We start from the raw sequence: 24,913 nt of genomic DNA on the forward strand, positions 1-24,913 counted from the left end.
CGCCACCACGGCGGTTTCCACGGCCGCCACCGCGTTGGAAAGATTGTTGCGGCGCGTGGCTGGCAGCACGTGTGGGGGCGCCCCTTCCTTGGCCACGAAAGGGACGAAACGAACCCGGTTGCTGACGCTGGGTCGAGAGACCCAAGGACTTGGCCGTGACCCTGGAGTCCTTGAAGCGTTCCAGCGCGTGGTCCGCTTTGTCACCGAACAGGTGACAGCCATCAAACGGCATGTCCATCAGGGTATTCTGGACATCAGCCGAAAAATTGGCGGATCTCAGCCAGGCGTGGCGACGAATCGCCACCGTCGTAGACATAGCTCTGCCCAGCGAGTCGGTCGTATCAAGACCACACCGAATTGAATATTTCGCTGCATCTCGGCCTTCAGCCACAGCTTGACCGAGCTTTGCCCGCACCTCCATGGGGCATTCTGGCAGCAGCTCCGCGACCGTATCCCACACAGAGTGGGTGTAGCGGCCCAAGAGGCAGGCGGTGTTGCAAGACCGCAGGCCCAAACTAATGGACGAGAAGACCTTTTTGCCAAACTGGTCATACCTCTTGGATTCCCGGTCGGGCGGGGCCGACGGGAATGCGGACTGGGAGGTCGAGGCCTGGATCACCAGACTCTCAGGAGTGGGGTGGGTAGACAGGTACTTGGGGTCGTCCGGACAAGGACGGTGGCGCCTGGCCACGTTCCGATCAACAGGCGCACCTGAAGCGGGCCTGGACCACGTGCCCAACAGAACGTCAGACAAGGCTTCATTAAACGGCAGCAGTGGCTCCAGTGGGCATGACTGCGGTTTGAAGACCTCGGTGAGGATGTTAGGCCTCACGGCCGCGACGGGGAGCTCAAGGTGTAAGGCCTTGGCAGCCCTCATCAGCACCACAGAATAGGCAGCTCCCTCCACCGATGCCACGGTTGGAGGAGAGATCAAACCAGGGTTAGGAGAGTCGTCCAAACCACTGGCATCCCCCAAGTCACCTGTCCAGTCCGGGTCATACTGGCACTCGCGAGCCAGAGGGTCCTCGGACCCCTCCCAACCTTCACCGTACTCCTCATCCTCTCCGTATTCGGAGTCAATGATGAAGACCGGCTCCTCGGGGTTCATGGGCCCCATCGGCGCCGGGACCGGCGTCGTGCGACGCCCGTCCGGCGCCGCGTCCGGCGTCGGAGAAGGTAAGGGGACGGCGCCGCCCGGAGCCGGCGTCGGAACCCCACCGCCGGCCGGAACCGGCAGTGGAGAACCGGCGCCGCGCGGGGGCGGCGTCGGGGGTAACCCCGATGGCAACGGCGCCGGGGAGGCCGGAAGACCAGCCGGCGCCGATCCCGAAGGCCCCTGCGGCGCCGGGGTCGGAGCCGTCGGCGGCGCCGGGGCCGGAGCACCCGACGGCGCCGAGGCAGGGACACCCGAACCGCTAGGGCCCCCAGACGGTAGCACTGGGCCCGAAGGCGCCGTAGGCCCCGTCGGAGAAGCGAGCGCCCTCATGGCCATGAGGAACGCCTCGATCTCCTCAGGCGTCGCGCCATGCCCAGGGACCGGAGGGTATGAGGCAGGCCGCGCCGGCGACTCTCGCGGAGCCGCGGGGTTGGGGTCACCCGAGCCCCCGGCCGCATCGCGCGAGCGTCGGGGGGAGTCGGGGGTACGATGACGACGCCCCGACCTCTTGTGCTTCTTACCTGACGAGCCTGACGAGTGGTGTCGACTTCCGGAGCGCCCGGCGCGGCTCCGCGACCGCTCCCTCGAACGCTCTCTCGACCTCCGGCCGGACCGGGACCGCTCCCGGTCCCGACGTGGGGCCGACACCCGGAGCTCCAGCAGCTTGCGGGACCGCTCCCGCCTAGCCTTGTTGGTAAGGGCCCGGCAGTCGACGCAGGAGTCCACGTCGTGGTCAGGGCCCAGACACCGGAGGCAGAGGCGGTGATGGTCTGTGACCGACATCGTGCGCTCACAGTCATCGCAATTCTTAAACCCAGGCATCCTATCAGGCACCGTAGAGGAAAAAACAATTGAAAAACTTGGTCAAAGACCGGAGTACTGCTCTTCAGATCTGCGTCCACTGGCGCGGAAAAAAGAAGAACTGACGTCAGCGCGCGGAGGCGGCGTCTATGTACTCCAGCGACGTCATCACGGCGCACGACGCCGACGACGGACGCGGAGCCGCAGGGGACGCCTGCAGACGACGCCTACCGACGCGCAGGGGTACTGCTACGCAAAAGTTTCCGGATCCAGACTGACGCCTGGGGATATTCTAAGGTAAGGAATCTAACACTAACGTGTTTCTTTCAGATTTACTTTAGTTAATGCTTGATAACGAAAGTCCAACACATTTTTTGTCTCTAATAGTTTGCCCATCTAACTTGCTTATAATTTACTAACTGCATTTTTTTATTAAGCGTATAAAATTTTACATTGTGCACATTTAATAAGTACATTGACGAATCTACCCAACGCAATTGAATGCAACATTACATTACAGCAAGTATTACATTTTGTTATAGATTTCTTCAATGACAGCCGATATTATAAAAGATCAATAACCATTACGTGGTGTATGAGTTGGGCGTGATAAATCATGATGACCGCATACTCAACCCTGGAAGCGACCAAATTACTAATTGGGCGCCACAGCAAACCCCCAGATAAGCATGTAAGTGCGTAGTGGAACCCATATAACCGTGGGGCGCAACACGTGGGGAAGCAAGCATGTGTACGTTTCCTGCTACTCACTACAGTACGTGAGGCCCCAAGCCACTCTATCCACATGGTTGCCCGCCCCAGCGCATTGCCACCCTGCATTTCGTAAGCAGTAGTTCTATATACCTGCAAGTTGTTTCACCCGTGACGGCATACCCACTACGAGCCCCAGGAGGTATATTTCAGGGGTTCAGATGAACTGGATAGCATATAATTTCTGGCACTGCCTTAGTTAGGAAGGCCCTAATCCAAGATCCTGGGGCATGCCCACACCAGATGTAGGTATCCAGTGTTTGCTGCCTCTCGTCTAGGGTAGGCTGCGTCCTCCCTGAGATTGAAGCCCTGCTGACCGAGTGGGAAGTGATAGTCTATGAAGGAATTTAAAGTATGATGCATAGTCTGCTATTAGGCCTTAGTGCTGCAGTTTGCAGACTGTTATCAGCCCAAACAGCCTCCGAGACTGATCATGCAGCTCCCGATTTCATTTATCCCTGGCCTTGGGTCACCCATTTAGTACTTTTATTTGATTAGAATTGCACAGGCCTGTGATAAGGCCCTAGGTTGAGTCCACAGCAAATATGTGGTTGAGATGAGAGTTTAGAAGTGAGTGAGTTCCTGCGGGAATGTATCGAATTCTGCCCTACATTCCGCATTAATTCTACAATATAGAAATGTTTCTTATGTCTTACAACCTCGCTACAGTGAACCTCTGTAAGTGAATGGACTAATCCCCACAACATAAATCATTAAATGTGTTCAGTTTGACCTTCTGCAGGGTTTGTAATGATTTCTCCTCAAATTTGGATACTTGCGAGGTGATGGATGAGTAGCAATTGTGGTGTACAGAGATATTGTAGACTGGCTGTGCACTTAAGTCCCTCCCATGAATACATAGTGCATTTCACGGAGTCAATCTCAAAGTGTTTATTTTCAGTGGATGGTACGGTAGTGCTCCAGGATTGGTGCTGCATTTTCTTTTTCAGCTGTCATATGCGGTGGCTACGGAGGAAGGTGACAACAAAAGTGGGAGTAATGCTCCTGGGCACATAAGTCTAATCTAGATCTGGGGCAGCAAGACTGCCCTGCTCGTATGGCAGAGTAATAATCTCCCATTTAAGCCAGTTTTAACAAGAAGGACCCGAGTATCTTGAAAAACTGCCTGCACAGTGAAATAGGGCTGTTCTTGATGATGTAAAGAATTTTAGGCAGAATAATCATTTTATTGTCAAAAAATTCTAACCACTAAGGAAAGAGATATGATTGTTCAGAGGTTGATTTGTGCTTCAAGTTTAGCGAAGGCTGTATAATAGTTTGTTTTCATAACACTGTCAGAATTCTGGTTGAACCGATATTCCCAACTATTTCACAGAATCAGGGCACCATTTATGTGGGTGTTCAAGGGGGACGGTTTTTGTGCCAGGAGTAACATAGAAAGCAATAGATTTACCCTAGTTTATAAGTAGCCCAGAGAGGATGCCACATTTTAAATAATCACAGGTGATTGGAGCCAGATTGTTCTTAGGATGTTGAACATATAGTCCTATGTCATCAGCATATAAAGATAGTAATCATTTCCTCTCTGTCATATTCAAAGCATACTGCAGATAATGTTGCCCCAGTTTGCTAGCAAGTGGCTCCAACACTACAGCAAACTATATAGGGGACAGCCAGCATCCCTGTCTGATGCCTCATGTTATTCCTGTTGTACTGAATATCAAACCATTTGCGCATATACGTGCATATGGACTGGTATAGAGCAGTTTTATCAAGTCCAGGCAAGTCAATAGTATTCCCAGGCTGTGCAGTATGTCAAACGTAAATTCGCTTTTAAGGAGTCAAATGTTGTGATTCTACTAATAGTACAGCCACTGACTCCAGATCTGGATTTAGTTGTTGTATCATAGCAACAATTGTGTGTGGGTTATGCAGTGCATCTCTAGTGGGTACAACGGCAGACTGATCAGGCAGCACAAACTTGGCTATTGTCTGTGTTAGCCTACAATTTAGCCAGTATTTTAGCATCCGTATTAATGAGGGTTTTGTTAATCAATTAGGAACCGTTACTGAGGGGCACCATCTATATAATGCTTGTCCAAATAAGGAACAAAGACAAACAGTTGTGACTCAGCAGAATTATGAGTTATTCCAGTTTTGGATAACCTAAGTTGTGAACCAACAAGGTGATCAAATACCTGAATATAGATAGTCGACTTTGTGCTCAAGCATGGACACCTAGTTAGCAATAATGGTTTTATGCTTTTTTATTTAACCTTACGAGGTGTGATGCTTTAGGTGAAATAAACAGTAGTGATAATTAAAAACAGTCATTGAAATCCCCACAGAATCTTACCAGCTGGGCTCGTGTATAGTCCAGGGGCTCAAAACTTGATGGTCTGTGACAAGTGTTCTAGAGCAATTGTTCTTAACCTTTTGACTTGTTGGCACCCACACTTAATCATAACTGGAACCCGGGGACCACTCACTGAAACATTATTGGAATCAGGGGGCCCCCATGAGTCATTATTGGAAGCCGGTTACCCCGGCCTAAGTATTTGTTGATGATTTAAACCACAAAACAAAGCACAAAAATATATAGAAACAAGTATTCATCAAGCAAAACACTAAAAATGAAATATTCTATTTAATTCACAAACTAATATAAATCAGCTATGTTTTAATTTTAATGGGAAGTTTATATTTTTTCTAAATTCAGTTGAGGCCAACCTGCGTCCCAACTATATTCTGTTTAATGCACTTACACTGCTCCCACTAATCAATCTGAGGATACTAACTTAATGTTTAGCTTACAATTTGAAATTACTTAACATTTACAGACCGCTTTAACATTTTAAATGTTACCTTTGGCTTCTTTATTTACATACACTTTATTAATCTGTTACTATTATTTCATTTTCTAAGCAGTCCCAGACACCCGAAGTAGGCTTTGCTGAACCCCGGTTATCCCTAGACCACAGGTTAGGAAACACAGCTCCAGTGAAAAAAGGATACTCTGCTAGCCTTATTAAATAATTTTATCTCTAACATTTGGATTGACCCAGTGATATAAAGCTATTCAGTGAAGCCAAAGATGTATTTTATTTGAAAGGTTGGCCTGCTTTGTTTTGAGGGTTACCCTGCATACACCCACTACCATAGATGGTATTAGGATCCTGCGCATCTTAATTCTTCGATCTTTCCCACTATCATGTGTAAATTTGTGAACATGTAGAGCTATGACAAAATATACTGTGCTGTACCGAGCCCACGGCAGGGTTGCACCATATTAATACCAATAATTACTTGGATACATGCTAACAATCGATCTAGAAATCATCTTTTTTCAGTTTATGAGCTCACTAATTGCAACCGCAAAACTTCTTTAGAATTTTTTTTTTTGTGTTCAGTCTAAGCACAGCAAACATATTGATTTATATCGGGGGGGTTTTCAGTTACCGCCTGTTGATTGGAGAGGTTTCGTTGCACGACTACATAAAATAATTTACTTGTATGAATGTAACACCTCATTGTCGGTTTGTTTCCAATGAAACTGCTTATATTGAAAATCTAGCTGCACAATTGCACCATTTGTCATGCTCTAACCTTCTTTTTAGGTCTCACCAACCAGACATTGCAAGCTGCCTGTTTTTGAAAGACCTATTGTGAACTTTACTTATCAAAAACTTACAGGGGCTTAAGCCTTACCCCTGGTTGGCTTAGGTGTCCCTCTCATTTGGTAACTTTCCTTGTTTCTGCCTGCCCAGCTTGTGTTTGCCCTTCACCTGTAGCAGATCCTTTGTATCATCTCTTTGATTGTTTGACTTGTATCCTTAAACTGCTCACTTAGGGAACTTTTTTCCCTTTTTTGGTCAGTCCTCCTCGAGTGTATTTTTTTCCAAGTCTCTCACTTCGGTGCTACTTTCCCAATGCCCACTCCTGCACTCCTTGTGTGAGATTTTCATAATTCCAATGTAATTATGAGTGACATTTCAACATCCATGAGTGACACTATCTTGCGGGCAAAAATTAAGCAATGAAGATGAGAGGCACATATTAAATATCAGGGATTCTACCCATTTGAGCAACGAGAAACTCTAAGAACATCTTAGAACTGCTGAACGGCACCAGAAATATAAGGGTACTAACCAGAGACACACTGTGTGACAGCAGGCTGGCAGGCATTGCTGCTGCTCAGAAGATGATCTGTTCATGACCACACGCTAGCCTAAAAAGCACATTTTATAGCATGGGTCAGCTTGTTATTGAAACTACCCTCACAACCCTAACCCTTACCCTCCTGCATCTGTCTCTCACCTTCGAGAAAAATACCAGCCTTCTGTTCTCATTGTAACATTTTGCAAAGGGCCTAGCCACGATTCTAACATACAACTTTACATAGCTGCCAATTTTTATACTTGCTTATGTGTGATATTGATAGGTTTTCATTGTGTGACACTTTGAGTGGCACTTCCTCGTGAGTAAATCAAAGCAGTGACTATGATTTGCGTGCCTGTGAGTTTTCTATTACTATAGCTAAAAATACAACACAGTCTTCAGAGTGGCTGAATCCATCACAGTTTGCCACTTATACTGTCCACTGCAGCTTCTCATTCTTTTCCTGCAGAGTGGACTGGTCTCATAGATCACGATCTGCTTCGAGTCAGACCGGCTGCCAGGGACCGAAATGATGTTTGGGGGGTAGGGCGGAGTCAGCACTTTGGTATTTGCGACGCAGGGGAGAAACCATCCTGACAACACCATTTAAGATTAGATGCAGGGACAGCCTAGGGCAGCTCGGTAAAAAGAACTAAACTGCCCGTTTCTGTCTGGAATCTGTGCACCACTAGTGCATAACAATAACTGTCTGGGGTGCATTGGATGCCAGCATATAATAACAAGCATTTGCAATGCATTAGGTCTCGCATTATTAAAGTTTGAGCTATTGGCATTGCTAATAATAATGCCACACCAATAGCTCAAACATTCAGTAATGCGAGACCTATTGCATTGCAAATGCTTGTTCCTTATGGAATGTGCTGTAGGTTTTGATCTTAGTTGCATGCCTGCATTCTTGTAGCATACCTGGATTGTTTGAACAATCCTTTTTTTTAATGATGTCCTCTGTAATAGGTTAGCCCTTGTTTGTATTCGCAAAGGACACAAAGAATTGGCTTCTACTTCCTGACTTCCTTTGTCCTTTCCAAGTAGTACATGACTGCACTATGGAGATTCAGGGTGTCCAGGGATCTTTTTGCTGCTGTTTTCAGTTGCTGGAAAAACCCTGGTAGCTGAATGGACTGGTTCATGTGAAACTGCAATACGACTTTTGGTAGAAAATGCGGATTAGTTTGCATTACCACCCTGTCCTTGTGTATTTGCAGATAAGGCTCTTGCGTGGTTTGCGCTTGCAATTCTCTTACATTGCGAAGTGATGGCAATTAAGCAGATTGTCTTTAAGGGTAATAACCGGAGTTATGTTTTATGAAAAGGTTCAAAGGGCTGTTTCACTAGCTATATCAAGTCAGTACCAGGTTGAGTTTCCACATAGGGATTGGTAAGGACATGGGTAAAGCTACTCTTGGCTCTGTCTATGAAATATTTTTTTTTAATCACTGGCGGGGAGAAGAAACTTCTCTCCATGTGCCCTCCTATTGATGTCAAGTGGACCTTTAAAGAAGCATATGTTAAACTCCCATCAAGTAGGTATGTTGGGTACCAGACCACTGTAGTCTCTTGTGTACCGATATAGAACAGTTCACTATCTTTGCAACACAGCACATATCTTCTCCATTTTTCAGTGTAGTATTTTCTTGTGTTTGGCCTTCTGGCCTCTTTTAGGATGTCCACAGAGACTTCAGATTATCTAGGTGTTTGAACTCTATATCCTCAGGAGACAGTCTGCAATGCTCAGGTTGCTCAGCTCAGGGTAGTGAACAATGACCCTCTGTATGGAGAGCAGGTCGAGCGTGGATGGTCAACCTTATTATGTTCCCTTGCGCCATTTCTACAAGGTGTGGGAACCAGGTTCATGCTGTCCATGGTGGGGCAATCAATATCAAGAGAAATCTGTGATTGTATGCACTTGTTCATCACTAAAGGTATGAGGGGAGTTGATGGAAAACGCTAAGCAAGTTACCTTGAACAGACTACCAACAGGTCATTTGACAGTGTGGGTACCAGAAAGCTAAGTCTTGACAGTTTGAGTTTTCTGTGCTTCAAACAAGTCCACCTCTTGTGTGCCCCACAGGGGAAATACCCTTAGAACTACTTGTTAGTTTAGTTCCTATTTGTGTGAGGTGGTTGCTGGTCTGCTCCGTCTGTCTGCTTCTACATTTTTCACACCTGGCAGGTGTAATGCTATCAAGGTTAGCCTTCTCTGGATGGCCCATCTCCCAATCTAGTGGGCTAGCTTTGATAGTGTATATGATCTTGTCACTTCAAGTTTGTGGAGTGAAACACTGTGGCTGTGTTGTTCGTTTGGACTTGAACCAACTCTCCCCATATCTATGTTTGGAAGGACTTTAGGGCCAGGAAGACGGTCTTGCGCTCTAATACATTTCCTCTGCTTTCCATGTTGAGCATGTCATGCGCCTTCCCAATCCTGTGTGGAATTCGTTCGTGGTGGTGGTCACCGTTGTAGTTGGTTGCATGAAAGGTCTGACCATTGCTATGTTGTCCATTTTTCGCCATGTCATGTCTTCCTGTACCTTTTACGTTATAACCGCTAGATCTTCCCAACTCCCTGTTGCTTGTGACCATTGATTTTGGACCCATTCCTGAATTGGTCTCATGTGCAGTCTTGCATAGGGAATCAATGAGCTATAAGAGGCTATCATGCTCATCATTTTCCTCACTGGTCGGCAACTTTATTCTGTTAATCCATGGATCCTCGAGGGTGGGGAAGGCTCTTGCCTGCACTGTGTTGATCCTTGCCTCTAAGAAATTATTTTTGCTCACCGGTTGTGGTGAAGATTTTTCTGGTTTTGTCGTCAAGCCTGGCTTCAGAAGTATGGTCATGGTCATGCCGATGCTCCTCCACACCAGGAGAACGAGGTTGCTTTTATCAGCCAGTTGTCTAGGTAATGGTATACGTGTTTCGCCTTTCTTCTCAACTGAGCAACTACTGCAGCCAGGCATTTTTTAAACACTGTGGGTGCTGATTTGGTGCAAGAGGGAAGCACCCTAAACTGTTAGTGAACATGTTTTACTATAAAGTGCAGACATTTCTTGTGTCTGTGGTTCAAGGGGATGTCCAAGTAAATGTTATTTAGGTCTGTTGTTGCCATATAGTCTTTTCTCTACAGCCACAGGATAACTTCCTAGGGAGTTGTCAATTTGAATTCTTGAGCCTTTATAAATTTGTTTAGGAACCGGAGGTATATACTTGGGCGTAATGATTGGTCTAGTTTTGGCACAAGAACGATTTTCCCTTTCTGTGATTTGTCTTTGCCTGTGGTTGTTACAGTTTAAAAATTGTAGTTTTAACCTGCCTGTGATTGGATATTTTATCACCTGTTTTGCCCATGATTGATTCCATTTAACATGTTGAATTGTGGGATTTGAAGTCCAAACTCTGTAGTTTTTCCCTCTCATTGATGATGACTTTCAGTTTTCCCTCCATATTTCTCCTTTGCTCTGTGCTAAGACCTGTATGTTAAAACAATGAACCCCCAGCCACCATTTTGTGTTCACAAGGCAGTGAAACCAGCCCCCCCGCCCCCCGCAACAGGGATATTCTACATCAGAGGGTGCTTCTGTGAGGTGTTTAAACTGTTTACTAGGAACTGTGCACTTAGTTTTTCGGCCAGTAGAGGGAGTACAGTTTTATTCAAACAGTATTGTTAGATTTCAAGTTAGTGAGCCCTTTACCTGCACAAGTCCAAAGTGTGGATTGAGCCTGTCTGTCTCCTAGGAGATTCTGAACAGGAAAAGCAGCTCCCTAGCCCCCCCACCCCCTGGCCAGCCGACCCAGGATTGGGGATTGGGTATTCAACTACCAGGCAACTCTGAGCCATCCCATCACACTAGCCCAGCCCCTTAAGGCCTTGCTGGGTGCACCCCAAATCATTCTGCCCCATCTTGTGAGTTGCAGCCTCCCTGTGCCCCAGATTGCAGTGAGCAGAGTCCAGAAAGTGGTAAGGAGGCAGACTAGTGCTGTCTCTTCCCCAAAACAAAAGTTGTTTTAACCCCTTCCGTGCAGCCGCGATTTCCCCCGTGTGCGGCCGCCGGACGAACAGGGGCGGGCCGTGACGAACCCCAGCCGTCATCAGCACACGAGCACCGTAGTGCATGACGGCTGGGGTTCGTCACCAGCATGGAAGGGGTTAAAAACGATTTTCCCTTTCTGTGATTTCTGTCTTTGCCTGTGGTTGTTAGTTTAAAAATTGTAGATTTAACCTGCCTGTGATTGGATATTTCATCACCTGTTTTGTGTTTTAAACTTGTGTTTTTTCCTTCCCATGATTGCTTCCATTTAACGAGCTGAATTGTGGGATTTGCAGTCCAAACTCTGTAGTTTTTCCCTTTTATAGCTGATGACTTTCAGTTTTCCCTCCACACTTCTCCTTTGCTCTGTGCTAAGACCTGTATGTTAAAACAGTGCACCCCCAGCCACCATTTTGTGTTCACAAGCCAGTAAGACCAGCCCCCTGCTTCCCCTTCAGCAACAGGGTTATTCTACATCAGAGGGTGCTTCTGTGAGATGTTTAAACTGTGTTTACTAGGGACTGTGCACTTCGTTTTTTGGCCAGTAGAGGGAGTACAGTTTTAAGCATGCCCACAGTCGGGCATGCTTCCACAGGGTTGTCCCTGTGACCAACTGTCTGCTTGCTGAATCTGTGGTGTTGTGGGCATATTTCAGACAAGTATTGGTGATGATTGTTCTCACATATATGAGGGAGGCTGCCCTTCTTGGGTACTGCACCTTGAGGTGCTTCATTTCCCTTTCTTACTCTCATTGTTGGTGGCAGTACAGATTCAGCAGAGCGCTGGAGCTAGCAATCCCCTACTCAGAAGCTGTTCTTCTTTCCAATTTTCTTCCCAACATCTCTAAACTCTTGCTCTCCTCCTGCAGTGGCCCAGCAGATGTTGGCTCTATTTATTTCAGCGCTAGTATGATATAATCTGATGCTGCACAGCCCTGATGTAAAGGAGCTCCTTAGAGAAAAGCTAATATTTTTCTCTAACCTTGGAGTTACTTAATTGGAGGTGGTTCACTCCTTGAATGAGTCTTTTCCTTGATCTAGAATGCTTGGTAGTACATGGAGGAATTGACTCCTGCTTTGTGAGAATAGGAGAGTCTCTAGCAGAAGGCAAGCTTATGCCTTCTCTTCCTCAAGTTTGACCCCATACTTGTCTATAGTCCTCTTAACTACTGTGTTGTAAAGGGCACAAACATTCGATGGGGATAGTCTTGATGAGTATAAGTCAACTCCCTCCTCCGGCGAGTCTGTGTCGAGGTCTTGCCACTCGTAGACACTTTCTGTGTCTTGGAAGATCACCGGATCCTCTTTGTCAAACATCTTCTATTCCTCTTTTGTGGCTTTGGTGTGGTGGGTGGTTCTAGTTTACCTTGTCATTCCTTTTCCCAACACTTCTCCTCCAAATGGCTTCGAAGGAATTTAAAATTCCCAGACTGATGCATCAAAATCTCTCTTCTGGAGAATCACTGATATTTCGGCCTCTACCTCAAGCTCACTTTCAGTGTCGATTAAAAATCAACAGTCTTTACTTTGCAGTCGGGTGTTGATGCAAGGTTACTTTGTCTTCTCTCAATCATTTTTTTACATTGAGTGTTTGTCCGAGGGCATCCTCTACTGGTGTTCTTGTATCGGGTCACTTGGGACTCCTTCCATTTCAACTTCCCTTTAGTCAATGAGGTTTCCGACACAGAGGCTGCTTAGAGTTCATTGATTTCGGCTGTGTTTTTAGGTGTTACTTGAGAACATTCAGTGTTCTCCTTACTTATGCTTATTCAATGGCTACTCCGATTCGATGACGCCAGGCGTCGGCATCAGAGTCTTCCCCCTGCACCACCTCTGTGTTCTTGAGGTTTACTTTTTTTTTCATTAGACAGTCGGAGTTCCCACAGTGCCTAAGGGTCTCTCTTCAGCACCGGCATGATAGCATATGGTAGCATATTGTGCCTTCCTCTGCTTCTCTCTGGTGCTTAAGGTTTTACTGTAAGAACTAAGTAGCCCTCAGTGATGTGGTCTTTTGGCACGCTGAGGTTGTATAACTGTTGGTTGTCTCTCCGGTTCATTTATGCGGTCACTTGGGCAGAACCTGAAAATTGTATTTGCAATCCTCCTCAACGATTCAGTCTTCTGTCCGTGCAGTCTGACCACGTGGTCCACATACTTTCCGACTAATCTTCAGTTTTTTTTTTGCTTTCTATGGCTCTTCCTACTACAGATGTCTTTTGTAGGCTTTTTTTTTTTTCAAAAACAGATTTTATTGGTTTTTGACATTGTGAAGCCTTGGTCAATCGCCGCATCAATTGGAACATATTTGCTCGATCTGTCAAAATCCTTTAGTCTCTTTTTCGGCATTTGTGGAACTTCAGCTGTTGCTTTCAGACTTAAAGGCAGAAAAAGAACCTGAAGATGGCAACCATTCACAGGGGCTTTCTGGGCACACACATGGGGTCGCAAAGGAACGGACATCACCACAAATGGAAGCAGACAACACCCAGTATTGTATTGTATTGTATTGTATTGTATTGTTTTGTAAGGGGTGCTTATAGAGCGCACTGACACCATGGGTTTCCTGGCGCTGGTTGGAAGCAGAGGGGACAGAGGGACTTAACTAGATTGGGGGAAGAGCCAGGTTTTTAAGGATTTACGAAAAAGAATCAAAGAATTGGAGGTTTTAAGAGAAAGAGGAAAAGAGTTCCAAAGCTTGGGGGCCAGGTAAGCAAATCTCCGGCCTCCAGATCTGCAGAGCTTGAAAGAGGGGACGGTCAAGAAGTGAAGATGGGAGGATCTCAGGTTCCGGGATGGGCAGTAAGGCCTGATGAGAGATTTCAGGAAGGCGGGACACGGCCCAGCTAGCGACTTGAAAATGAGGCAGCCGATCTTAAAGGCCGCCCTTGAGGTGACAGGGAGCCAGTGCAGTTTGGCAAGGAGGGGCCTGGCGGATTGCCACTTCGAGATCCCAAGGGCCAGTCTCGCCGCTTGATTTTGAACAGCTTGAAGTCTAGCCAAAGATGTTTTAGGCAGACCGTGATAGATCGCGTTCGAAAAATCTAAGCGGGAGAGGACGAGGGCCATGATGACTTGCAGGAGGGCATCAGGTGTAAGGAGGTAAGCCACTTTCCTGATCCTGCGTAGCTGGTAAATGCAGGTAGAGACCACCGTCCCCACCTGCGGCCCAAGGGATAGACCGGAGTCCATTGTGACCCAAAGACTCTTCACCAAGGCCACGGGGGTGGGAGAGGGGCCAAGTTCCGCCGGCCAGAAGTGTGGCCCCCAGAAGGTGGCACTCCTACCGGGAAGGAGGAGCTCCGTCTTACCGGGGTTCAATTTTAGCTGGTTTTGGCCCATCCACTGGAGAATGTGGGACATGACTGCATGAAAGTTAGGAATAGCAGAAGGGGAGTTGAGAGAAAAGATGAGTTGCAGGTCGTCCGCGTAGTTGAAAACGGTGACGTCCCACTGCCTCAGAGAAAAAAGGAGGGGTCGAAGATAGAGATTGAAGAGAAGAGGGGATAAGGAGGAGCCCTGGGGGACCCCACAGGGCGAATGCTCCCTAGGAGCCCTAAAAGTGCCCAGGCTAAGGGTCTGAGACCTCCCGGTCAGGAAGGATTTGACCCAGGCCAGCGCCAGGCCTTGGATGCCAGCCTGCTCGACACGGTGGAGAAGGATGTTATGATCCACTGTGTCGAAGGCGGCTGACAGGTCTAATAATACCAAGGCCTGGGGGGTACCCTTGTCAACGCCGTCTCTCAGGGCATCCAGCATGGCCAAGATCACTGTCTCCGTAGAGTGGCCGGGTCTAAAGCCGGTCTGGTTAGCCTCGAGAAAGTTGGAGCTCTCGATAAACTGTAACTGTGAAAAACAGTAAAATGACTAAGGAAGTATTTCGAGCCCCACCACTAAATGACAGAATAATGCACAGCATATGAATCTGGAAACAAGGTGGGAATTTCTTGCTACAAATTAAGAGTAACTGTCTATTGTGCAAAAGGCATTTGCAATGGCTAGTCTTGGACTATATCTTTCAACGACCCAAGTATTTGTAATGATTTCTGTCATATCTAGGATATTCGCTCTTTCTACAAGAATACTGAATGTTAGAAATGGTTTAAAAAAGCAATTGGCTTTTTGAAGAAAGAGAAGGCACTTTCCACAGAGCTAACATTACTCGTTCCCTTCTTGAGGGATATTTAAGTCAATTATGCCATTTCACAAAGCGAGTCCTTGTAGTCCGAGAATGAGGTGTGTCTTCTTCCCATGTTGCCTATATAATACTGTGGTAGAATATTCTTACTAATCTCAGCGTCTTGGATTCAATCTTCATAGTGATCATTTGTTCACACACCTTAACATAAAACTGTGTCCTGCCACAAAAACACAGGGGCAGCTACATTTTGTTGCTGATGGGAATAATAATAATCTAAAATGGGTCACTTTCCTACCTCGTTCGCTGCTTTTTTTTAAGTAGAAAAACACAAATGAAGCTAACAAAACAAGTAACTGCAGAACAAAGATATCAGGGGATGTTCAGTAATGGTTCCAAGTAAGAGACCTAAAAATGAGAGGCAAAATATTATTAGATCATCCCTGTTTGAGGGGGAAAGTAGAAAAGGGTGTTTTTGGTTGTTACAGAGTATGTCGCAGTGTTGGGCTCCTTCAAGGTGCTGCATTTAATTACCACTGGTGAGCCTACTTTGTTAAAAAAACATTTTTTTAAATGTGAATGATATGTATGGATATCATTTCATTGATTGAGAAATCCAACTGTACGTTCTGTCTGAGATTTGGTCAACAGATCAACAATTATTGTAATAGGCACTCGCATCTGCAGAACAGGACAAAGTGCTTACCTTCAACCATTTGTCGACACATTTCGCATGGAACTCGTGGTTGCAGGGTAGGACCCGAAGAAGTTGCCTTGTTTCAAAATCACTGAAGCAAACTACACATCTGTAAAAACGGGGAAAGCATCACAATAGTGTACAGGTTTCTGATACCACCCTTCGTTCTCGTGGGTAATCTTCTATAATGACGCCTACAAACCTAAGTATATGTATGCCCTCTAGAAGGAAGATACTACTTACCAGTATGCATCTGTTCTTGGCATGTAAAGCTGCAGAATATCTTACTTTTGCATAGATCGCCACATGGTGTTGGGCTCGGATGATTGCATGTTGTTGTCGTCTTAGAAGTCTTTGTAGTCACGAGACAGGTGACTCCTCCCTTGGACGAAAGTGCGCATGGGCATCGACTCAATCCTTAGACTGTTTTTCGCCATGATGGGAAATATTGGAGATTTTAAGAAACAGAAAAGATGTCCATGTGAATGTATCTAAGTAAGATAACACTGGAAAAGATACAGGTCTCGGGGAGGCGGGTGGGCGTATGATATTCTGCAACTCTACATGCCAAGAACAGATGCATACTGGTAAGCAGTATTTTCCGCTCGAGGCATAGGAGCTGCAGAATCCATACTTTGCATAGACTGTACAGCAGTATCTCCCTTAGCGGTGGTCACCTGTATCTGTTGCAGTGATTCTGAAAAGTGTCTTAAGAACTGCTTGGCCTACAGTAGCCTGTTGCTTTGCCTACACATCTACACAATAGGGTTTGGTGAAGGTGTGTGTAGTAGACCATGGAGCTGCCTTACAAATGTCTTCTAGGAGAATGTTCCCTAAGTATGCGATGGATGCCCCTAGTTTACGTGTTGTGTGCTCTTGGGGGAATTGTTAATATGCGTTTTGCTTTTTGGTAGTATATTTGAATGCATTTAACTATCCACCTGGCAATTCCAGCTTTAGAGATGGGGTTTTCTTTATGTGGTGGAAAGAAGGCTACAAACAGTTGGTTTGTCTTTCTAAAAGGTTTAGTCATCTCAATGTAATAAAGTATAGCTCTTCTTACGTCTAGAGGGTGAAGAGCGCTCTCTGCTACGGAATCTGGGTTTTGAAAGAACACTGGTAACTCTACAGATTGATTAAGATTAAAAGCAGAGATTACTTAGGGAAGGAATTTTGGATTGGTTCGAAGAACCACCTTGTTAAGATTTATTTGTAAGAATGGTACTTGTATGGTTAAAGCCTGGATCTCGCTTACTCTTGTGAGGGAGGTGATTTCGACAAGGAAAGCTACTTTCTACGTAAGGAATTGCAGTTCGCATTTGTGTAAAGGTTCAAATGGAGGACCCATGAGCCTAGTAATTACAATGTTTTGATTCCACACTGGAGAGGGTGGCAGTGTGGGAGGCCTTCCATAAAAGCTTTAAAAGCAGGTACTCTGAACAAGGACAAATGTCTGTTTTGCAGGTAGGCGGCAAGGGTAGCCAGATGTAATTTTATGGATGAGTAAGCTAGATTACATCTTTGTAGATGCAGTAAATAGCAAATGAAGTTCTGAACTGAAGCATCTAGCGGGTCAATTCTGTTGTGATTGCAGTAAAAGACGAAAAGTTTCCATTTGGCTGCATAGCATGCTCTAGTAGTAGGGTGTCTGGCTTCTTTGATAATGCTCATACAGTCCGGTGGAAGGTTAAGGTAACCAAACTCTAGTACTTCTGGAGCCAAATCGCTAGATTCAGTTGTGCTGGATCTGGGTGCCTTATCGCTCGGTTCTGCGTTAGCAGTGTTGGGGAGAGATGTACTTTTTGGTGTGGAACGTATAGTTTCTGACCAGTCGGTGTAGTTTTACAGCTTGAAGACTTTCTGGATTCACTATGCTGTGCATTATTCCGCCATCTAGTTGCTGGGTCCGGAATTATAATCTCTTTTCTCTTTTTTTTGGGGCCCAAGTGGGTGTCTACATACCACCCATTTGGTGTCCTTCGTGACATCAAATTGCTTCCTCCGGAAGCTCCCACCTTTGGTCGCCATCTTTGGATTCTTTTTTCTGGTCTTGTGTTATTCTTGTTTTCCCTCTTATTTTCCAAGTCTTGTTCATCTTCAATCCCTTTTCCTCCGGTCTCACCTTTCTGGTGGAGGAGGGTGTGTTCGCTAGTGAATCCAGAAAGTCTTCAGGCTGCAAAACTACACCGATGGGTAAGAAATTATACGTTTTGCAGCGTGAATCCATCTGGATTCGCTATGCTGTGCATAGACTTTGTAGCGGTTTGTCCTTATTGTGGTGGCTGGGTGGAAGATGAGCACTGTTACTAAATATATGTGTTGTAAGACCTTCCGTCCCACTTGTGCTTCTTTGTTCATTTGGATATCCACACAGTAGTGCTTAGTGAACGTATGCACTGAAGACCATGTTGCAGCTTGGCAAACGTCTTGAATTGGTGTGTTAGCCAGAAACGCAATAGTTTCTAATTTATTCCGTGTTGAGTGATCAAAAGCTGCTTCTTGTAACTGTTGCCCAGCTTGTTTATGGCATAATTGAATGGTTTGAACAATTCATCGTGCAATGGAATTTTTGGTGACTGGTCGTCCCAGAAAACTGCTTGCGAAGGAAACAAAGAATTGCTTTGTCTTTCTGCACTCCTTTGTCCTTTCTATATAGTGCATCACCGCCCTCCTGGCATCCAGTGTGTGCTTGTGGTTGGTTTTTGGAAAAAACATGGTATTTGGATTGTTTGGCTGATGTGGAACTGAGACACCACCTTTGGCATGAAGTGTGGGTCTGTTCTCATTACAATCCTATCACTGTGTATCTGCAGGTAGGACTTGTGAAGGGTTAGCGCCTGTAACTCACTTACTCTCCGAAGTGATGCGATAGCTACCAAGAAGGCAGTCTTTAGCGTGAGCATGTGCAGTGTAGCCTTGTGCATGGGCCCGAATGGTGCCTTCATCAACTGGGTCAGCACTACAGTGAGGTTCCATGCTGGTGCTGGTATTCTGTTGGGAGGTGCAATCCTCTACGCCCCTTCTAGAAATCTCTTTACGACTTGGGAGGTGAAGAAACTTTTCCCAGTTTCTCCTCTAGTGTAAGCCACAATCGCCGCTAAGAGTACTCTTAGGGATGTGTAGCTTAGTTTACTTTGCAGTAGATGTGTAAAGAATGTTAGCACTGATGACTCCCTTGTGATTTTCCTTTGCAATTTTTCCCTAAAGCACCATTTTGAGAATCTCTTCCACTTTGCTACGTAGCATTTCCTTGTGGTAAACCTTCTTGCCTCCCTGAGCACTGCCATTGTGCTCGCAGGTAGTTTGAGGTGTGCAAACTCTAGGTCTTCAGGAGCCAAGCCGCCAGGCTGAGGCTCTCTGGCTCTGGGTGTAGTACCCTTTCGTTCTGCATTTTTAACATGTCCCTTCCTTTTAGGAATCTGTGTGCTGGTGCCTGCGCCATCTCCACTATTTGCGAGAACCATGACTGTCTGGCCCACTGAGGTGCTATTAGTATCAGTTACATGTTGCTGATCCTGCATTTGCCGAGTACCCTGTGTATCAGTGTTATCAGGGGAAAAGCCTATGCAAATGTCTTTGAACAACTTATCCATAGCACATTCCCTTTTGATCGATGGTCTGGTTGTCTGGATGCGAAGGGTTGGCATTTTCGTGTGTTGCAAATAGGTCTATTTGCAGTGTACCCCACTTCAGGAATACTTTCTGTTATTCCTGTTGGTTGATCTCCCATTTGTGGGATGCTGACGTCTGGCTGCTGAGTCTGTCTGCCTCCATGTTGTCCTTCCCTGGGAGATGTATTGCTTGTAGGTCTAGCCTTAGTGGGATGGCCCATGTCCATAGCTCCTGTGCTAGCCTCAATAGCGCTACTGACTGTTCCTCCCTGCTTGTTGATGTAGAATATGGTTGTGGTGTTGTCTGTTTGGATCAACACCCTGTTTCTGCACAGCTCCTTCTGAAATGCTTTCAGGGCTAGGAACATTGTTTTTAGTTCCAGGTAATTGATGTGCTTGACCGCATCCTGTGGCGACCCTAGGCCTCTCACCTTGAGCTTGTGCATATGCACGCCCCACCCCAGCTGGGAGGCGTCCGTCGTGATGGTCACTGTTAGAGTTGGTTGTGTGAATTGTTTCCCCTGTGATATGTTTTATTTGTTCCACAATTCTATTTGCTGATGCACTGTGTGTGTGACAACCACTTGATCTTCCGAACTCCCAGTTGCCTGTGACCATTGCTGCTGTATCCTCATGTGTAGTCAAATATTTTTGACTAGGTGAATGCATGACGCCATCATTCCCATTAGCTTGCTCACCGTCCTCATTGTCAGAACTTGCCCCTTGCGGTAATGACGTGTGTTAGACCTGTCAGCCCTTTGGGTGGTCCCTCTTATCTATTTATTTATTTTTGTCCCCTTTTTGCTCCTCAATCTTTTTCTTTTTATGTCCACTGGACTTCTCAGGTGTTGACCTAGGGGTTAGGTGCTCTTTGCCCTCATAGTATTTTCCCTGAGGCTTAGGTGCCTTTTCTGACTAAAAACTAGGGGATACACAAAATGGTGGCCAATAACTGCCACAACTGATTACCTCAGGGACTGGCCCATTGACTAATATGGGGGATCTAGAACCTTCTGGCCTGTTCTGGACACTTGGAACTAGGGGTATAAATAGGCCAACTGTAGGGCGGCCATTTTAGTAGTGACCAGAGAACTTGAGAGGACTTGGTGAGGAGTGAAGCGTTAGTGTGGGGAGGAAGGCGCACTATTAGTGAATAGATCGTCCTTTGGGCCGGCTGCGCTATTGGTTGACGTGCCCCCCACCTATCGACTAAGCCCTACCCGGGGGGGGGGGGGGGGGGGGGGGGGGGGGGAATTTGCCACTAATTCCCTAAACTTCGCAGTGCCTGCGAGGAATATCCCTAAAGCGCTAGTGGAGAACTTTGGGCAGCTAGCTGGGGAACCCCTCTTGGGAGAAGAGTCTGACTGGGAGACCCCTTTACCTTGTGTCCCCTCTGGTGAAACCTTCATTGAGCCAGGAAGAGGCGGGAAGGGAACTAGTGAAGACTCTGTTGCTGAACCCGAGAACAGTCCGAGGCAAAAGGGTCTGCGAAGCGAGACCCACCTGCTAGCCAAGATAACGGCTTTGGGATTTCTGGCCATCTAGTTGCGGGCCCCCGCTGAGGAGAATCCGTGGGGAGGGCCTGGAGATCATCAGCTGAGCAGCCCGATATCGAGGACGGAGCCGCGGAAGCCAGTCGGAGCTGACGGGTGAGATCTGAGGAGGGGGCAGGGTCCGGAAGAGGCTGTCCCGCGAAAGCACCCTCCCTCCCTTCCGACGTAGCTGTGGGAAGTGACGGAAGAGAGGCGAGGAAACCCCGGCCTGGTACGCTGAGAGGAATCTGCCGTGCCGGGGCCGGGAAACTCCCGCGAACAGCTGCGACGTGTTCAGTGAAGGTCGCGCTAACGAGGGAACTGTCCGGGACGATCTTGTAGGAACCCGGTAAGACTGAGAAGTGAAGAAGGGGGCCCTGGGGCTAAGTGGGCCTTGTGGCTGCCTCAAGCGGGGAGCGGGAGGGGTGAGACCGAGTAACCTAACTGACTGCAAATGATGGCATGAAATAGACAGTAAGGCCTAGGTCAATCTCAGTTTTCCATCCAGCGCTTCTGGCATTACTTCAGAAGAAGCGCAACTGAGGGCCTTCGAGACTGATTCATTATAGTGAGGTTATCTGATTTTAAAGCCATTACGGTGGGGGTTTGATTTACTGCTAGATTCGCAGTGCTGTACTGGGAAAAGGGAAACCTGAGTTGAGAAGGGATTCTTTCCCTCAGAAGTCATTTAAACACCCAGGAAAGTCATTGGAACAAACTGTAAATACATTGGAGGTGTAGATCCAGCTTTATGGCTGGATGAGTTATTGAAATACCTTGCTTGTTCCAGTCCAGACACCACTCTGTGAATCCCAGTTCTAGTGAGCTAATTGTTGAAAAGTGACTGAAACCTGTATTTTCCTTCCAGGGATAGCACTGAACCCTCTGGGGTAAAGCACCGTTGTGTATGGTTACAAGAAACTTCCATGTTCACTAATTACCTCAACAAGAGTTGTGTACTACACTTTGCTGGTTTTAATGCTAAAAATGTTATTGTGCATTTGCTAATGAACTAAAGTAGAGCTATACTATGTAACACTGCTAATAAGTAAAAAGAACTACGCAGAGATTTTATAAAACAGCCCGTATTTTTCTAAACTGGTGTAGTGTCGTTTTTGAATGGATGGGCACTGAGTTACTGTAAGGGTGTGTCGCAAGCTTAACATAGTTGATGCCTTTAGATTAGACCTTCCTACTCAGAGCCAGGCTACCCTATGTGGACTGGTGACCCCAGGTCCAACATAATTGGTGGCAGCGGTGGGATGAGAACTGTGCTTGCGTCCACTCTATAGTAACCTAGCTTACTCCATAGGCCTACACCTGGAGTTTTGTCCAAGCGGACTCCCTGATTAAAATTTTGTGTTTCCTAATTTACTCCTGGTGGTGGGTGGAGGTTGTCCTCACATCACATACTTCCTTGTTCTCTCCTGAGTACCATTTAATACCCTATCACATAATGGAATTAAACCTTGACGAGATGGAGACCTATACTACGGCCCAACTCAGGGATTTCTGTCAAAGGAATGTGGTATTCTACAAAAAGGGTGCCAAGAAAAGGGAGCTGCAAACAAGCTTGAGGGCGTGGGTGGAAGCTCATTTGGAGGAGGAACTGGAAAAGGAAGAGGTTGATAGAGACACTGTCATTGGAGCAGAGCTGCTGTACCAAACTGAGGGGGGGAACCTACTGACAGGTCCCAGGACACTTTCAAGGGAGGGCAGCAGTGTCTCGGTGAGGAGTCTAACCGAAGCTGAACTGACAGACAGGAGGGAAGAGAGGAAGCTAAGGTGGGAGTTAGCTAGATTGGAATTGGAAAAGGAGGAAAGGAGACTAGCTCATGAAGTAACTCTTAAGGAGCTGAATCTCAAGGCCCTGCAAATAGGGACTCCCAATCCTAATAATGGTGGCAGCGAAACCAAGGAGATAACCAGGAAACCCAGACCCTATTTACCCAAGGATGTAGTTGCTACCTACAGCGCAGGTGATAATATTGCTAAGTGGCTAGCTGCCTATGAGGTCTCCTTAAGAGCCCATGGGATTCTGGAGAAACACTGGGGGGGGGGGGCTTGTATAAGTACATGCCTCCTACAGGGAGGGACACACTCTTGGCCCTGGAGCAGGGGGAGCAAACCCACTACCCCACCATGAAAGTGGCGCTAATCAGAAAGTTTGGACTGACTCCAGAAAAATACCGTCAAAAGTTTGTGGGTAGTCACAAACTAAGCACACAGAACTGGTTGGATTTCTTGGACTACGCAAAGAAGGCATTAGAGGGCTGTGTGCAAAGCAGCGAGGTAGGGGACTATGAGGGGTTGTATGACCTTATACTCAAGGAGCACCTACTCGAGAAATGTTTTCCCGAGCTGCGTCAACACCTGGTGGACAGCAAGCTGACCAACCCCCGGAAGTTTACAGAGGAGGCGGACATCTGGGCAAGTACCCGGGTGTCCTCAAAGGGGACTGGAGGGGATTCCCAAAGGGCAGGACAGGGCACCCCCCCAGAAGAAGGAGGGGGGGGGGGGAGATAAAAAGTGGGAGTTCTCAAAAGGCCCCCAAAACAGTTTCCAGGGGAAAGGAACAGGATTTACCCCAAGGCTAACGCACCCCGAAACCCTCATCCTGGCCAAAGTCAGCAGCCAAGGGTTGTCCACTGCTTTGAGTGTGGTGGTGTTGGACATTATAAAGGAGATGTCAAGTGCCCAAAGAGACCACCCCCTCCCACTGGAGGAAAAGCCCCAGGAGTAGCTAGTGTAGTGCTCGGGGAGGAGTTGCCCTTAGATAAGGGGGTTGAGTGGGCGGGTGTCACCTTAGTGTCCCTGGGAGATCGGGAGATGGTTCCTAAGATCCAGGTGCCCTCAAATACTACAAAGTATGGGCAATGGGTCACCATCAATGGCCAGAGAGGGGAGGCTCTGAGAGACACAGGAGCCAGTATGACTATGGTAAGGAGTCCACTGGTGTCTCCAGAGCAGGTGATTCCACATGTACTCCACCCCGCCGCGATGGCTGACGGCAGATTGGGCCACTACCCTGTGGCCAAGGTTCCCTTTGTGTGGGAAGGGGTTGCAGGTTCACTTCGAGTTGCCGTAAGCCCTGCCGTGCCAGTCGATTGTCTGTTGGGAAATGACATGGAGCACAATGCTTGGAAGGAGGTGGAATACCGGACTCATTCGGAGATGCTGGGTACACCTGACTGGGCCTGTGCAAGCATAAGGTCTGCGACTACCCGGAGAGGAAGTTCGCCTGGGCTGGAACCTGGCCCAGCCCGCTGCCAAAAAGGGAAAGAACGGAAGACAGGAGAAGCCTGCTTCGGCTTCCAAGCCCCATGAGACAGAACGGCCACCTGCGGTGGTGGGCCAGGAGTCCGTGGAGGGGGAAGTAGTCTCCCAGGAGGACTTACCTATCCCTGCTGAGTGGCATGTGGAAGGAGGGCCTACCAGGGAGGAGTTGTGCAAGGGCCAGAAGGAGTGCCCTACCCTTGAGGGACTGAGGCGACAGGCCGAAGCCCAGGCAGCAGGGAACGTTGCAGGGAACTACCATATTTACTGGGAGGACGGACTCCTCTACAGTGAACCAAAGGTACCTTTGCCCGGTTCATCACGGGCCTTGGTAGTCCCTCAATGGTACCAAGCCTTTCTTCTAGAACTGGCTCATGAAATTCCTTTGGCAGGACACTTAGGACAGGACAAGACCTTTGCTCGGCTTGTCCCCCACTTTTACTGGCCTCAGATGAAAGTGGCATCCGACACATACTGTCGGACGTGTGTATCCTGTCAAGCCAGTGGGAAGACAGGGGTGAAGCTGAAAGCTCCCCTGGAACCACTTCCTGTCGTTAGCACCCCCTTTGAAAGGGTGGGCATCGACATTGTGGGGCCATTGGATCCACTAACTACAGCTGGTCACAGGTTTATCCTGGTTCTGGTGGATCACGCCACGCAGTACCCAGAGGCAATTCCTCGGAGGACTGTGACTGCACCTGTAGTGGCCAGGGCCCTGATGGGGATCTTTACCAGAGTGGGTTTCCCCAAGGAAGTTGTGTCCGAC

General features: G+C 47.4%; 1 long non-coding RNA gene across 1 annotated transcript in view; it reads right to left on the reverse strand.

The window, feature by feature from the left end:
* LOC147703320 (uncharacterized) overlaps positions 1-24,913 on the reverse strand; it is a 106,673-nt gene that overhangs the window by 68,663 nt on the left and 13,097 nt on the right. Inside the window, exon 2 of the long non-coding RNA XR_015297572.1 lies at positions 15,738-15,837. This is a non-coding gene — a long non-coding RNA (uncharacterized LOC147703320). The remainder of the gene's footprint in view (positions 1-15,737; positions 15,838-24,913) is intronic.

This window comes from Lissotriton vulgaris, chromosome 7, assembly GCF_964263255.1.
Source record: "Lissotriton vulgaris chromosome 7, aLisVul1.2, whole genome shotgun sequence".
Taxonomy (NCBI): Eukaryota; Metazoa; Chordata; class Amphibia; order Caudata; family Salamandridae; genus Lissotriton; species Lissotriton vulgaris.